Genomic DNA, 17,612 nt, shown 5'->3' with positions numbered 1-17,612 from the left:
GGTGGCCCCTGTGGGCAATAAGCAGGGTCTGTCCTATGCTGCCTTCTCTCCCTCCTGCAGGCCCATCGTGCTGACCCTCCTCACACTGAGACTACCCCATCGCAGACCACCACCTGGGTTTCCACTTGCCACATCCTGCCCACAGAACACCGGTCAAGGACAGGATTTCACAGCTGTTTCTTTGGTTGTGACCTTGGTTGTGGTCTTGGGTTAAGTGCCACCACATCCCTGGGATGACACAAGACATAACAGAACCCAGGATGAGGGGAAGTTCCAGACGCCATCTTGTCCATCTGACCACCCCAGACCCAGCGTGTCACCTGAGAGAACTGATCTTTATGTTACCAGTTTCTAGGCCAAGAACCTCATTCTTTCTTCAGTCATCAAGTCAGCATTGGCCTTCTCTAAAAAAGTCCTCCCTCATCTCTGCTGAAGCTTTGAGTCGTTTCTCCCAGCTGTGCACACCTGTCTCTGCTAAGATTCAATGACCTCATTCACATTTAGCCAATATGCGTTAAAGGCTGCTCTCCGACAAATAAGTAATCATCAAGGACAGGGATCTAAAGGCTACTTCTACCCCAGGGCCAGTCACTCGACCACTTTCCTGGTCCCACATCCCTCATCAAACGGAGCAGAGCTGGGTTCTTTCGAAAGCAAGCGTTAATTTCTCTCTGATGCCTCTCCTTCATCCCCCAAGTGGTAAGTCAGAGCTATCCATGTTTAAGTGATTTTCTTCTTTTGTCAGTGATTCCACTTTGGGCATTTTGCTATTTTTATATTATTTATATGGGTGTGATCCTTTTGTGATGATTATCTGTGATTAATCCTCTCAGCTATGGGAAAATCAGTGTAACGGCTTGTACCACATCTAACAAGAGTTTCTGGCTGCATAGCCTTTTTGTGTTAAGCAGCTTTGCAAGGTTGCTTTAATTGACAAGAGGGAAAAAAAAAAGAGGATATGTAATTAAAAAGGTGTTTATTATTTATTTTTTAATTTATAATTTATAGAAATTATGTATATAGGAGACAGATAATAAGGCATGCTTTCAGCGGGATTTAATGAAACCAGGTGGCACGTCAGCAGGGTCCTAGTGCCCTCCAGCAAAGGGCTTTGGAAGCTCATCTCCCGGGTTCTAAGCTGCCAACAGGCTGAGGTCACCCTCCGCCCAGTCAGAGGCAAGAGAAATGCAGTGCTTGTGATAGTCCCAGGAATTTGATCACAGCATGGATCTCAAATTCCTGTTAAAGACAAGAGCCACATCTAAATCGCCACACCCCACTTCTGACAATATGGGACAGGCAGAAGCCAATCCCCACCCCGCCCCCAAGGAGTGGTTTTCTCCCCAGACCCTGACAGGCAAGCACGACTCAGTCCTCAAGTTTAAAGGGTTAAAGGGGAGATTTACAAGACTACCTTTCTTTCTCTGAAACATCAGGCAGTTCATATGTACACATTTCTCTCCACTAAGACCTAATTTTCCACCATTTCCCTTGATTTGCAGCTCCCTTTTCCCCATTTCCTTGAGTTAATGCCCAATTATTTTTTTGTCCCATTGCCAGTAAAACAAAATATTTCATAACTGCTTCTGTGAGGTTTTTGGATACTCTTTTAAACACATGACTTACATACCTTCTATTGCAAAATTTAGAGGAATCGAGTGAACACCTAGATATGAGCTCTGCATTTTTCTCAACCAGCTGACCTAAGCTTGACATTTAAAATCACCATGCCACACTTTAATTCCTTGTGTGCCCTCTCTCTTGTCTTCCACTCAGCATCCTTGTGTCAGCTGAGAGCAAGGATGTTGGGACCCCATTTCTCCCACTTCTCTGACCTCCTTTCCCTCCTCTGGACACGAAGGGACATAAGTGGACAGAGAACTAGCTGGGTGGTCAGGAGATTAGCGTTGAGTTCCACACCTGCCGCCAACGGACTGTGCAGCCTCGGCTGGCTCAGCTCACTGATTTGGTCTTCAGTTACCTCCCGTAGAGAACAAGAGGTTTGACTCAAATTACTTCTCATTTTCTTACAGCTCTAAAAAACCCTAGATTCCCTTCTGTGTCCTAGAAACAGAAATTAAACATCCTGACTTATGGGTCTGGTGTTGGTATTTGAGGAGGGAGAAAATAAAACATCTAGAGGCAAGTCTTCTCTACTGTTAAAATTCTTTTTCCCTACATAAGCCTCTTTTGGACTAATTTTCACATGCACAGATATAAGGACAGTAGGACAGAAAGGAATCTTACAGAAGTTGTCTCTGATTTGTTTAACACTCCCACTTCTTTTCCTGTTCACCCTGTTTTCCGGCTTATTGTTCTCTTCTCAATAAAATAAGAGTTAAAGCAACTTTGTTTTGAGAAGTATATGTGAACTTCATGAAAGCTGTAAAAACACTGGAGATGCTTTGGGGTATCCAAAAACCATTATTGCCAAACCCATTCTGGAAATGTCATACGATGTGACCATGCAACTCCAGGCCTGCTAATAAGAAGGGGCCACTTATTATTCAGAGCAAAACTCCCCCAAGTCAGCCCCCGAGTTCTGTCACATTTGACATCAGGCACCTATTTGATTTCCACCACCCAGAGAGGCCACAGCTAGCCCCAGCCAGGTCCCCCGCCAAGCGTCCAGGGCTGGAGTCGGGTTCTAGAGAGGGCACATCCTACTAAAGACAAGATCTAGAGGGGCAGCCAGAACAAAGCCCCAGAAGAGATGGCATTCAAACCCAAGTTCAGAGACCACGGGGATGAGAGGCAAGGAAACCAGAAGTTCAGAACCGGGTAGAGAATGCCCAGAGAGAAATTAGATTGGACTATGTATGAAGGGATTCCCACGACCACCAGAACAAGAGGGAAACCTGGCCAAGTTACCAGGCCCAGGCTAGGAAGGGGTCAGATTGTATTGCACATCAGTCAGATTAACCCTTGCTGGAGAGCCTGATATATATATATATATATATTTTTTTTTTTCTATTGGGGACAAACAAGCTGTCAATTGCCTGGGGATTCCAAGGTGATTGCTGCAAACCGTGATGGTATTTGCTCCTTGGGGACAGACAAGGATGGACTCAAGAAGATTCTGGAAAGACGGTGGTTTGATTACACTATGTCCCCCCCCCCCAACACACACACACTTCCATCTCCATCTTATGTCTATTTCCTGAGCAAAGGAGCTACTGGAGCCTGGAGACACCAGGATGAATACGGGGGAAGCCTCAGGGACTCTGTAGGAGAAATGGTGAGACTTTCTCCACCGTGGGGCCTGCTGAAAGCCTGGAGGCCCAGCTTCAGAGCATCCAGGCCAGAACTGCAGATGCTAGTAGAGCTTGATGTGCATGGATGCCACACACACACACACACACACACACACACACACACACACACACACACAACCCAGCTGGGGAAGGTCTACGTCTGTCCCGGGTGAGGCTTCTGTCCTCCTTGCCCCCAAGGACAGGGGAGCTAAGTAAGTCCTCCCTGCTCTTGGGTCTGAAGGGCCCAAGGAGACCAGGAAGAAAAGAGTATCCTCCTAGAGTTCAGCTGTGACACTGGTCCACAGGGGTGAAGACCCTTGGGCCTCTCTCCAGAATACTTCCACCTAAAGTTCTCCAACAACCACGCCTGAGCCTCAGGAAGAGGCAAAGAGAACTAGTAATACATAAGGCAGCCAAAGAAGGTGTGATCACGTTGAGCAGCACAGTCCTGCCCTGTAGGAGCTTATACTCTTGGAGGAAATAAGAATCACAGCAAAAGTTGTTCATTTCCATCAATTCCAAAGATAACCTATCGTGAAAAATCGCCCTGTTTCATAAAGAGCAAGTAGAGTAGCTTACAACCCCTTCTACAATCAGGAAATGGGCATTTCCCTCTTCTTCCATATTTCCTGAAGAAATTTTTTAAGTTAATAAAATAAAGGGATAGGGCCAAGGAAGACTTCCTCTCTTGCGGTTCTTAATTTTTTACTACGTCAGACTTAATGATGCAAAGGAGCTGCTCTCATAAAGACAACAGAAATTTATGGAGCCAAATGAACATAGCTGATGGTGTTTTAAAGGGCTAATAAATAACACCTCTTTCTCCATCACCTGGAGATTAAAACCAAATGAGAGTCCTATAGATAGAATTCAAAATATTGCCAATGTTATTAACCATGAAGTTTTAGATCTGTGGCCAAGAGGGCTTGCTAATACTTTATCTCCAAGTTAATCAGATCCACCCCATGCAGACCCCTCCAGGGCATTCTTCTCACTTCAGGGCCAAGAGATCTGCAGGCTGGCAGGTCTTGAAAGTAGAGCCCAGAAGGGGCTGAGCCCCCCATGTCCAGTACTGCCCCCTAACTCACTGGTCCTTCTTCCTAAGTCACCATCAGACTCAGTTATCCTTTGCTCCCTGGGAGGAGTAGGGGAGGCGGGGATCAGCCAGTAGTGCTACTCTAGAGGATAGAGTAGCACAGGCACATGAGGCAGAGACACCTCCTATGCCCCAACCCAATAGCCATCTCCTTCAAAGTGGACCCCTGGGACAGAGTCTTTTTATCGATGCTACAATTGTGAGAACATTTTTAAGTTCCTCTCTAAGAATCCTATTCAGAGCCTGTAGCTATTCTTTCAATACCTTCAGTTATAGGCAAGTTTCATATCCGAAGGTTAGACAGTCAAAAGTCATTGGAGTAAAGCAGGTAGAAACCTTTTGGGTCAATATGAGGGTGACACAGTGGAGAGATGAATGTGGTTTTCTTGTGTGACATATAAACTGATCCTGAAGTTTGATCAATGTTTTTACACAACGGCAGCACCCTGGGTATGAGGTTATGGTTCCTGGGGTGATACTTTCTGAAACTAAAAATTGGATCCCATGATCTGACAAAGACTTTTTAAGCCACTTCCATGTATAAGAAGCTATCTTGCAAATATAACTTAGATGCCAAAATATTGTACTTTCTGACATATGTCAATTTTTTATGAACAGACTCAGATGAAATTTTGATGAAAACCTTTGCATCACCAATTCTAAGCACACGAATGGTAGGTGTAAAGTACTTACAAGTTGATAACTTTGAAGAGGATAGTCTTCATTTCACAAAATTCTGCTATATTTATGTAAAAAATCACACTCACTGCTTTACAGTAAAACCTCAAATGTGAACAATGGTGGAAGGGTTCATACTGACCCTTACCAGGAAGCCCAAGCAGCTGAACCAGCTCAGCTGTTAATTAGAGAGAGGATTGAGCTGGAAAATGAATAAACCATTTTTAACTGTACTTTAGTCTTAGAAGAGGGATTAATCATGTTTTCTATCACATTTACATTTTCCATTGCTTTGCAATTAATTTTGTGAGATAGCCTCTTCTACAAGGCTGGAAACAGTAATGGGTTTCAAAAGGTGGATAGAAGAAGGTGAGGCATTAAAAGGCAATTAGAAGTTAGAAACCCAAGAGACCCATCTGAAAAACCCTGGCGGTGAGAGAGCTTGCCCCTTCCAGGGGATCAGAGGAAGACAGGGAAAGGAATGAGTGTTGGGGAAGCGGGCAGGGCACAGTCTGAGATGATCAGAAAGAAATAAGGGGGCTTCCTTCCACCTCCTCATAGGGAGTGTAAGACAGGGAGAAGGGGTAAGGGAAGAAAGGCAGTGGGAAGCCCAAAGAAATGACACCTCTGTAATACAGGCCTCAAGAAATCGTAAGAAATATGGGACTTACTCATATCAGAATAGTGACATTTAGGAAATAGCTCCCAGCGCAGCCAGACCTAGTAGTCCCATCTGCATCGCGCGGGACAGAAACACAGAGTCCCCCAGGGCCACGTTAAGGTACAAAATTGCTCTTCTGTGGCATCTGGGAGGACTCCCATCAGAACTTCAGACTGTTCGCCCCTCTGCTCAGAAGATATTTTCACTGCCTACCGGGAGGTGGGAACAGCTGGGCTGTTAAAGTCAACAGGCTCCCACTTCCACACTGAGCAGATTGTGTCATAATTGGAAATGTGAAATTCGCCTTCCTCTGTGTAGACTTCTAAGGCAGGGAGAGGCCTGTCTGCGTTTCCTCCAGACCCCAGGAAGGGCCAGTCTCAGACCCGAGTAAATGCTCCAGCCTTGTTGGCGAGGAGAGGGGGCCACGACACCTGCCAAGTCCCTATAACAAGCATGGGCTCAGCAGTCCTTTTTTGTTTTGTTTTTTGGTGGTGGGAGTGTATAGGAGACAGGAGGATGCAGGGGAGGCTAGGACCAAAACAGGCCTTATTAGCCATACAGTCTTGCACCTGAAGTGTCCTCACGGATCCCCCAACGTGTCTATGAAAATCTGGTCCTTCAGCTCAAATCCTGCCTGTTCCCTGAGGCATCCTAGCCACCTTGAGATACCCTCCCTTCTCTGAGGTTGAACTTCCATAAACCTGCACGTGGACACTCCCTGGAACCCAGAGGGGTCTTCCATGGGACCAAGCCCTCTTTCCCTAAGCTGCTTTTCCTTCCTTTTCCCTCAGTCCTTGTCTCTTTTAACTCCTTCCTGAAGTCCCACTCTTTCCTTACTCTCCCCCACCCAATCAGAACCCACCCCCCTCCCCATGCTCATGTAGCCCCAAGTCCTCCTGGGCAGCTCATCAATTGCTCTGGCTCTGTTCTCTGTCATGAGTCAAAGATGGGTCTACTCTGCCCCCAGTTTCTGCTGCTGAGCATGTGTTTGGGGGCTCTGGGTCCATGTGGGGGAGGAAGGTCTTCAGGGTCCACCATTCCAGTTTGCAGTTTGCTCTTTCCCCAAATATGTATCTAAACATACCAGACACATCCCAAACTGCAAGGTTTCGTTTCCTGCCAAAACCCATCACCAGGGCTATTGAAGAGACACATATTTTTCCTGTTAATGTAATTTTGAACTAATTACTCTTCCAAATGCCTTAGTCCCCTCCCAAACTTCCTGCACAGTGAAAGATACTGTGCCCAGTTTCTCCTCTTCAATTTCTGGGCTTCTCTCTGGCTTGTTTTGGGGGTGGAGTGTGGGTCAAGGTGAAGAGACTAAGAAAACTCTCCTACCACCCAAAGAAGTTGGATTTTTTTCTCCCCAATTAGAATGCAAATTCCTTTTTGCCCCACAGGATCTAGCATAGCACCAGGCGCATTGAGTTGCTTCAGAGTGAGCTAAGCAGCAGAGCTGGGACTCCAACCCAGCGCCTTCCTCTGTTCCACAGTGTTCCACGGCTGGGCTGACCAGAGGGTCCTCTAGGAAAAAATTAAAATACTATTGGGTCTGGGGGTCAGAGGGCAGGTGTGTTCAGAGCCAGCGGAGCTCCCCTGACCCCAGTCCTGCTGTGCATGGTCTCTTAGCAAGAGTCCAGACCCTCAGGTGCAGAGGTGGGTTCCACAGTCATTTAACATCTGTGGCAATGTTATCAACCACCCTTTCCTAGCCTTTGCCAAGGAGTTTGACCCCCAGACAAAACCCAGCCTGTGGCCAGGGAGAGAAGGTGAGGAGGCCAGTCCAGGAACCCTACTCCCTCATTATAATTTGGCCGAGAGTAAGAACAGGAAGCATTAACAATTTATATTCTTTTTACACAGAATCAGTCCAACTGGCCAGACTGAGATCTGATCCCAGGTCCGTAGACAGAGGCTTTCATGCATTTTTTTTTCAGCACTGCAACCCCTTTTTCCAGTGAAATCTTACACAGAACCACCAAATAGAAAAGCAGTAAAAGTGGTAGAAGTGAGAGAGGGGTCCCAGAGCCCCAACTACCTGGTTCTCTGCCTTTGTCCTTTTCCCAACTCAATCTCCCCCCACCTACCCCGCCCCCGGGGCACCCTAGGGAGGAACAGTCTGAGAACCATGGCAGCAAAGCAGTCAGGCAGCTGTGGAGGCAGGGGGTGAGGGACAGGCAGAAAAGTTGAACAGCGAATCCGTTCTGCACAAGGACCCTTGAAGTGAGCTACTTTTGTTTATAGAGAGTAAATAATGGGCCTAGGGATCAGAATGAAGGCTGACACAGGACCTGTCAACATTTCTAGCATTCATAGTCTTTAAACATTCAAACAGCAAGATTTTGAAGGGTCTTTGACTTTTCTCTTCATTTTTTTTTTTCTCCATATGTCAACAAATACTGCTTTTGCTGAGTGAAGAGCCTGGCCTTGCCTTTCCTGATGAAAAACAAAAGACGTGAAGTGAGAGAGAAGATGAGTTTAAAAAACAAAAAGAGAGAGTGTAAAGGAGGAGGATTCTTAAGTGTCCTGAAGAAGAGACCCAGGACAGAGAGAGGGAGATGGAGGTGGAGGGACTTGGAGAGTTACAGCCCTAAAGCCCCTCGTGTGTTGAAGTTTGGTCGTGCCATTCATTACCTAGATAAGTCAGCTGAGGCCCCGAGAGTAAATGGAGTTTTAGGTTAGATAGTAAAGCCAAGTTAAAAAGTGATAATATTAATGAAAACTGAAACTCAATGTTTCTGATGCCTGCTTTTCACATGGGGAATTTTTTTAAAAGGGAAAGGCAGTTCTCCCAGACTAAGGAAAAGAGACTCACAGCCCTGAATCAGTTCTGTCAGCAAGCATTTACTGAGCCCCTACTGTGTGTCATTCTTTGCCCTGGGTGCTGGGGAATAGAGATGAACGGGACACAGCCCCTGCCCTCAAGGACCCCACACACAGGCCAGTGGGTGAGGCAGGCAGATCATAACAACTGCAACACAACCTAGTAGGTGTCATGACTGTGCTGTGTGGATGTTGCTGTGGAGGTGGCATCAGGACCAGATCCCCAATTTATGGACCTCAATGCAAAATAAAAATGCAGGGTCCCTTACTTTAAAACTCTTTAGAATTCTAAGATGGTGACAGCAGAGCATTAAACCAAATGCAGGGGCCTTCTGAGCATGGGGCCCTGTGTGACTGCACAGGTGACACGTCCATGAAGCCAGCCCTGGGTGTCAGGTACCACTTCACAGAGGAAGCCAAGTCTGAAAAGACAAAGAAGTCACCGGCAGATAGACTGGAACATTTTCTAGAACATTCCAGAAAATGATAACAGCAGGTCTAAAGGCACAGAGACGTAGAAGCACACACTGTATTTGAGAGATCGCCACAAGTTCCAGTAGGCCAGAGTATGAGAACTGGGGTAGTAACAAGCAAGGAGGCTGGCAAGGGAGCAGACCCCAAACGTCACGGTTCTTTTAAACCTACTCGGCAGTTTTCTTGTGGGTATTGGTGAGTCATTGAAGATGCCCAGGAATATGCTCTAATGGGTAATTTAGGGAAAAAAAGAACACTTGGGCAGCAGGAGGAGTGTGGATTGGAGGAGAGTAAGCCTGGAGCTGCCCCCAAGTTGGGAGGCAGAAAGAGTCTGAAAGAGGCAGAAAGAAAGTCTGAAAGAGGCAGAAAGAGGCAGAAACAAAGAGTTCCTAGCTGGGGATAGAGATTTCGGACTCATGCACAGGGGCTATGGAATTCCTAAGTGCGGATGCAGTTACCTGGAGAGAGAATAAAAGTGGGCCCCCAAAACAAAGATGCAGGTGGAGGAAAGAGACTTCAAAGGAGAGGTGTTGGAGGTACAAGGATAATCAACAGAGCAAATCACATTATTCAAGAGACAAAAGAGTTTCAGGGAGGAGGGAGTGGCCAACTTGAAAAATAATCCAAGAGTAAGGTAAGGACTATAGTGGCCAAGAAAACTGAGGGAAGAGACACAGGGTGTAATGTCCAAAGATGGGGACGTAGTCAGTGGTCGTTTCCAGGGCAACGGCAGTCTAGAAGAGCATGCGGATGATGGAAGGCTCTGGATCTGCATCTCCGGCTGCCCCGTGGCCAGTCCACTGCCCCATCCCAGGTCCTTCAAGGGCTGCAGCAGCCTGGTTTTCCCTAGAGCTGGAGCAGAGAAGCATCTCCTCCCACTTGCTCCCTCGTGGCTGACATGTGCCCCTGCAGAAGCTGTCAAGGGCCACATCTGACCTTGAGGATGACATTGGGGTGTGCATCTACCCCATGGTCACCCTCTCTCATCCTCACAGACATTGAACCAGTCATACACCCCATTGCCAGACAAGTCCTGGCCTCTGCAGCTGGCCAAACTCTTTTCACTGGGGTTACAGTACTGCTACCAACCTGAAACTCTCATAAGGCCCCAAACAGGAAGTCCTCCTCCACCCTGCTTGTTAGAACTTAACAGTACTTTCCTTTTACTTACTTGCCCTGCGTAATAAATAGCTCATCTCTCTTAGTACTTGGTACAAGTTTCCCATAAGGACTCACTCAGATATCAATGAGCACAGTCCATACAGCATCACAGTAAAGCCCCCTGGCTCCACTGGCTCTCAGGCAGTGGACTGTGCCCTCCTGAGCCTCAGAGCTCCTGCTGCATTAGATGTACAGCCTGGGAGAGCAATGGTCCAACACAGAGCTTCCTTTTATTGAGCTCTTCCGTGTGCCCAGTGTTTAATACCTGTTATCTTGCTTCCTTCTCAGTTCAAGCCAATGAGGTACGTTGTCCTATTTCCCAGAAAAGGTAAACCAGAGCAGCCAATGGGTGTATGGCAGGGCAGAGACTGTTCCGGTCCTCTCCACTGTGTCTGGGTGGAGAGGCCTTTATGCAGTCTTTTGTACTTTTCCACATCTCAGGCAATAATAGGCTTCTGGTCTTGCCTCTCCCCGAAGATAGCAGAAGAAGAAGAATCAACCAATGGGACCCTCTCTCATTCTTGGATTCACATCACAGGCTACCAACCAGATTGTGGGAAGGGGGTAGGACAGGCCAAATTGACTATGGTCCAAGGCCTCCAAAAGAGGTATCCCTCCTGACCCTGAAACAGCCAGAGAGTATAGGTAGCCTCACTCTCAGGAAAGCCTCCTGCTGTTCTCTGAGTGTACACACACACACACACACACACACACACACACCCTCCTTACTGCACAGAGATAAACCACAGATGGAACCCACATCATATGTGAAGATGCAAGCCCGTCACCCACCCTGGTTCTGGCTTGTTTACAGACGGCGTTGCTTCTGATTTGGCCTCCATCCATTCTGACCGGCTGATGCCCGTGCCTTATCTGTTGGCTAAATATTTTTTATATCAGCCTTGATTCTGGAGACAATGAGACTCAGACAGGTTAAGTAATATGCTCATGGACCCTCAGCTGTTAAACGCAGAGCCAGCATTCACAACCAGCTCTACCTAACTGCACCGCCTCACGCTCTCAGCCCCGAGGCTCTGTACACCATGCCTCTCACTGCCAGGATGCCCATAGGGTTTCCGCGTAGATAGACCCCTAGTGTTCTCCCAAACATGCTTGAGGTCCCATGATGGAAATCCAAAGCTGACCCTGTTTGGAAGCTTGGCTACGCACAATAAGGAAAGAACACTAGGGAGAGGCAAACGATGAATTCCATTTTTGCAAATCTCACAAACTTTAGAGGAACCATCTAGTTGGGTGGACGAGCCAGGGCTTTTTTATTCTCTGAACTGGATTACCTGTTCCTGGGAAATGCCCATGCTTTCAGTTTCCAGGCCTTTAATTATGTTACTGTATGCTTTTTAAATCCTCACCTTGTTAGCAGGTGACCCTCATGAGTTTAGGGCAGTGCGCCAGCCCACACACTACCCAGATAAGAGGAGACACTGAACTGAAACAGATGCAAATAACCAGGCTCCTGCTCTCCTGTGAAATAATGTTCAGGAAGAAATTAGCAAGCCACAGACGTTACAGCAGCATTGCCCAGCCGGCAGCCACAGGGCAGAGAAGATGGGAACAATGGGTCCTTCGTTTCCCACACTTCTCTGCTTCCCCAGTCCGCTAGGGCAGTAGTTCTCAAAGTGTCACCTGGAAACTTTGAGAACCACTCAAAGCAGCAGCAGCAGCATCTGGAAACTTGTGAGAAGCGCAAATGCTCTAGCCCCACCCCATAACGGCTGAATCAGTGTTTTAACCAGCCCACCTGCTGATTCTGATGTGCACTAAAAATTAAGAGCCACTGCACCAGAGGTCTGCAAAGATTCAAAATTATGTGCATCTGTCCCTTTGACTAAGAGAAATTGGGAACCATCAGCCTCTCAAGAGAAGCAGGTCTAAAAAGGAGATGATGTGGAAAAAGCATGAACTTCAGAGTCAGATGAACATGGGATTATATCCCATCTCAGCCACTTACTAACCATGTGACTTTCAGCACGTCACTTAATGTTTCTAAGAATTCATTTCACCATCTGTAAAATGGAAATCATAAAACCTAGCATAATGCCTGGCATATAGAAGGTGCCAAATTGAAAGTAACTGTTATAATGTTGCTTCATGTCAATCAGCAACTGAGCACAGCAGCCAACAGCTATTGAGTTCCTTTCTCTTCTGTAAGCAGATGATGGGAAACATCCACACAAGGGGAGGGATGACCTCCCTGGAGGGATGGGCAGACTGAAGAGCCAGGTGGGGAGAGGTTCAAACTTCAACGGCTCTGTGTGTGCTCAGAGAGAATAACAGGATCACAGTGATCTGATCAGCACAGTTGGGGAGCAATACATTCGAGGCCCAGAGCCAGATCTTCAGGGACAGAACGTCATCAAGGAAAAGCTGCCTCTCCTTCATGCGTACACTCCCTTAAGAAACCATCCCATTGAGAAACATGCAGTGACGCACTGAAGTGCAATGCAAAACTCTTGCCATCCCAGAGCAAAGCAGGTCCACCAGGTAAACCAAACAACACCAAGCTCACGTCTTCCTGGGACAGAAGGGATGGAGAAGAGGACAAGAGGCAAAGAATCAAGGGCAGAGCGGACCCCTGACACAAGGTCAGAAGCTAGGGGATGAGTGAACATAATTTATAGCAGAGCTTCTCAACTTTAATGCGTGGATAATTCACTCATTAAAATGCAGACTCGGGGGCTTCCCTGGTGGCGCAGTGGTTGAGAGTCCGCCTGCCGATGCAGGGCACACGGGTTTGTGCCCCGGTCCGGGAAGATCCCACATGCCACGGAGCGGCTGGGCCCGTGAGCCATGGCCGCTGAGCCTGCGCGTCCGGAGCCTGTGCTCCTCAACGGGAGGGGCCACAGCAGTGAGAGGCCCGCGTACCGCAAAAAAAAAAAAAAAAAAAAAAATGCAGACTCGGATTCAGCAAATCTGGGATGGTGCCTGAGACTCTGCATTTCTACAAGCTCCCAGGAAATGCTGGTGTTGCACTTCTAATAGCCCTTTTGGATGATAATAACAGTGTTTACCATAGAGTTTAAAAGTCTAGATTCCAATTCTGGTTCTGACCCAGCTTGTGTGACACAGGGGCCTTGAGAAAGTCACTTAACCTCTCTGACCCTGTTTCCTCATCTATAAAATGGGAAAACTCATGCCTACCACACAGAATTCTAGGAAATTCAGAAGATAATACACATTAGAACGTAGCATAGTGCCTGCTACTTGGTAATCTCTTGAAAGATGAAGCTGTGATGAACACCACCTATAATGCCAGCAACACAAAGGCGTGAGGACTGCGTAATATTTTGCTGGACCCCAAGAGGACCCAGGGCTTGGTGATGTTTTGATCTTGTTGCTAGGATTTACCTGCTGGCTATCTTCTTCTCTAACTCCTCTGTCTTTTCAGCCCTGAAACTGGGGTATTCCCAGGCTTGGTATTTGGCCCTCTGCCCCCATCTCTCCTCCCCAACCCTGGCCTCACTCCCATTCCCAGCTCCAGTTCTCATCCCCGAGGAGAGAGGAGATGCCCACAATTCCACCTATCCCTGATTCTCCTTCCTGATCGTGGGCCCTAGTTATCCTCTGTCTCTACCTGGAATCCCACTGTCCATTCTGGTCACCTTGCCTAGATCCAACATCCTCATCAGATTACTCCACAAACCAGCACAGCTGCTCACTCCCCTGCCTCTGTCAGCGTTCTCACTTTCTTAGCTTAGGTGTCCCTCTCCAGGCAGCCTTCCCCAGCCAGGCAGGATGAGATGACCTCCATGTGCTCCAACAGCACCTGGCACACATGTCTAGTGTAGCACTCACCCTCCCATGCTGTCCTTGCCTGTGCATTTGTCCCTCTCCACCATTGCACAGGGACCTCCTTGAGGGTGGGATCCCTGGTCTTGATCACCTGTGATCCCCAGTGCTTGACAAATAAAGGCCTAAATTCCAACCTGACAATAATCCCTCTTTATCCAGGACATTCTGAGGAAGCTGGGCATGCGAGAAATAATGATGCACTGGGACGTGAGGAACCACTACTGTTAGCCAGGCCAGTGCTCAATCCCACCACAGTAGAGCTGATACTGACCTAGGTTCTTGGCCTTCCCCAGTCAATAGAAGTTGATAAGAGGCCCAACAAGAAATTCAGGCAACGGTTTAATGGGGCCCCTGCTGCAGCAGGAGAACAAGTAACAGGTTCCCTTGCTCACTCCCCAAGCGGGGGATGCGTTGGTTCCTTATATGGGGTGAGGGTAGGGGTGTGCCCAGGGGTCGGGCAGGAGGGGTGGCTTAGGAGGTTTGCCCACCTCTTCGGTGGTGTTGAGTGCAGGGGGCATGCACAGTACCCTGCTTTTGCTCCTGGACCCTGTTTTTGCTCTCAGCTCTTCAGAAGTGGCAGTTGGGCTTTTTTGGTCTTCTTCTACCTTGTTGTCCATAATTTGCCCCAACTGAATATGCATGCAGTTACTTTTAGTCCCCTGTAGTTTCTTTGTATTTTGTTGCTCAAGGAGACGTTTGTTCAGGTGCAAGCACTGCAGCAAAGGGTCCCAGGTCCTAGCCTGTCTCATAACTCAGATGGAGCTAAGTGAGCATGAAACTCAGACTTGGAATCCAAGTATAGGCTCTTGGTTCTCCCAAGCCTGAATCCAGAGCTTGGGAGTCATCACCTCTGGCTAGTCACAAAGGAAAGAAACCCAGAACCCTAATGAGAGTGCCTGGGAAGGGGAGAGGATGTAAGGACAGGGAAGGGAAGGAAACGGAAGGGAGGGGAAGAGAAGCAGAGGAGGGAGAAGAGAGAGGAGGGGGAAGGAATGGAAGGAAAGAGGAGGGGAGAGAAGGGGGGAGGAGGGGAGGGGAGAGGAAGGAGAGGAGGAAGGGAGAGAAACTTTTTTCCTCCAAATCTTCACGCCCTCCTTCTCAGCACTTTGTGATACAGATTAACCTAAACTCTTTCTCAACAAATAATGGCTGGAGAAAGAGGGAAATTCATAAACACTGCCAATTTAATAAATTTTGTCTCCTTGCAGAGGAACATGTCCTAGCACTATGCCTCACACAATATATTGCTTAATAAAATAAAGGATGAATTATAAAATAGTCTGTAGGAAAAATACTTGTAAATGAAGTGCTATTGTCATAATCATCACCACATTACTCTGAGCTGTCCCTAGTGTGTGGTATCTTAGAGTCTCCAATCGGCCCTCATTTATGCAACATTCCAAGGCTCTAGGAACCTCAAAATGAGCCTTAATGTTAGTCCAGAATTTATTCTGAGTCAATGCTACCATTGTCTATTCCATAAACACTTGTGTCTACCATCAAGCAGAACAGAATTTTTAGGACTTCCCTGGTGGCACAGTGATTAAGAATCTGCCTGCCAATGTAGGGGACATGGGTTTGATCCCTGGTCCAAGAAGATCCCACATGCCGCAGAGCAACTAAGCCCGTGTGCCACAACTACTGAGCCTGCGCTCTAGAGCCTATGCTCTGCAACAAGAGAAGCCACCACAATGAGAAACACGTGCACCATAATGAAGGCCCAACACAGCCAAATATAAATAAATTAAATAAATAAATTTTAAAAAAAGAGTTAAACAGAATAGTATTTTTAAATATTATTCTATGTATTTCTCATTCCTGGTAATTTGGTAGCTTGTGTTGCCCACCAGCCCTCTACCCTCAGAATCTGAGTTATCCGTGGCTTTGGGGTGGGGTGGGGTGGGGTGGGGTGGAAGAGAAAACAAGGAATTAAGTTTTCCAAGAAGAAAAAGGCTTTGACATTCTATTTTAACTTTTTAAAATTCACAGAAAAGACAATAATCTTGAAAGCCCTGGTTTTCCAGGGCAAGAACCAGGCACTTGAGAAAATGAAAAAGTCTTTCTGGACTCCTTAGAGTAGGCAGGATAGAAAAGATGAAATGAAACAGTTTTCCTCTACTGGATAGGAGAAGCTCTAGGAATAACACAGAGAAAGAAATCAAGAAAATTAAATTAACATGTAAGTGAGTGTCCTGAGAGGACCCAGCCTGTCCCTTCCAGGGTACCCCTCCAGGGGGTTGCTTCCAGAATCCCAAGTGGGAAGAAGGGGCCCCATCAGAGAGGATGTATCATCCCGCAGCGCGCACACACACACACGCACACACACACACACACACACACACACACACAGACATTTCAACCCTGGAAATTTCAGATCGTTGTGGTTAGGGAGAACTGAGTCAAGACACGAACTGGTTGGGCAGTGAGCAGGGTCACTTGGACTGAACCAGGAAGACAAACCACACATTACAGCAGCTACAGACACTGAGGCAACCAGTTGAGTGAGAACGATATCCCCAAACCAGGTGGGACCAACCACCACCCCACAGGCCAGCCAGGACCAGACGCCAGAACACAAATCACATGGGAACCTTCCCACCTCGTGCTGTCCTGATTCCATGATTCCTGCACCATCCTAGGTAAGAGATGAGACAAGAACACTTGATAAGGAACAACGGTCCTGGTATAAATTTTGAATTTTAAAATACCTGAGTTTTCACTGTCTGAGTAATTAGTGAAAAGAGGCTACATATTGAGCCAGAATTTGACTAAGCTACATTTAATTGTCAAGAATAAGTCTTTCTGGGACGAGGGGAAGATGGTGGAACAGTAAGATGCGGAGATCACCTTCCTCCCCACAGATACACCAGAAATACATCTACACGTGGAACAACTCCTACAGAACACCTACTGAACGCTGGCAGAAGACCTCAGACCTCCCAAAAGGCAAGAAACTCCCCACGTACCTGGGTAGGGCAAAAGAAAAAAGAATAAACAGAGACAAAAGGATAGGGAGGGGACCTGCACCAGTGGGAGGGAGCTGTAAAGGAGGAAGTTTTCCACACACTAGGAAGCCCCTTTGCGGGAGGAGACTGCGGGTGGCGGAGGGGGAAAGCTTCGGGGCTACGGAGGACAGCACAGCAACTGGGGTGCGGAGGCCAAAGCGGAGAGATTCCCGCACAGAGGATCGGTGCCAACCCGCACTCACCAGCCCGAGAGGCTTGTCTGTTCACCCAACGGGGTGGGCAGGGCTGGGAGCTGAGGCTTCGGTCAGAGCGCAGGGAGAGGACTGGGGTTGGCTGCGTGAACACAGCCTGAAGGGGGTTAGTGCACCACGGCTAGCCGAGAGGGAGTCCGGGAAAAAGTCTGGACCTGCCGAAGAGGCAAGAGACTTTTTCTTCCCTCTTTGTATCCTGGTGCACGAGGAGAGGGGATTAAGAGCGCTGCTTAAAGGAGCCCCAGAGACGGGCACGAGGCGCGGCTAAAAGCGCGGACCCCAGAGACGGGCATGAGACGCTAAGGCTGCTGCTGCCGCCACCAAGAAGCCTGTGTGCGAGCACAGGTCACTATCCACACGCCCCTTCCGGGGAGCCTGTGCAGCCCGCCACTGCCAGGGTCCCGGGATCCAGGGACAACTTCCCCGGGAGAACGCACG

Source organism: Orcinus orca, chromosome 1 (assembly GCF_937001465.1).
Source record: "Orcinus orca chromosome 1, mOrcOrc1.1, whole genome shotgun sequence".
Taxonomy (NCBI): Eukaryota; Metazoa; Chordata; class Mammalia; order Artiodactyla; family Delphinidae; genus Orcinus; species Orcinus orca.
This window is presented reverse-complemented; position numbering follows the sequence as displayed.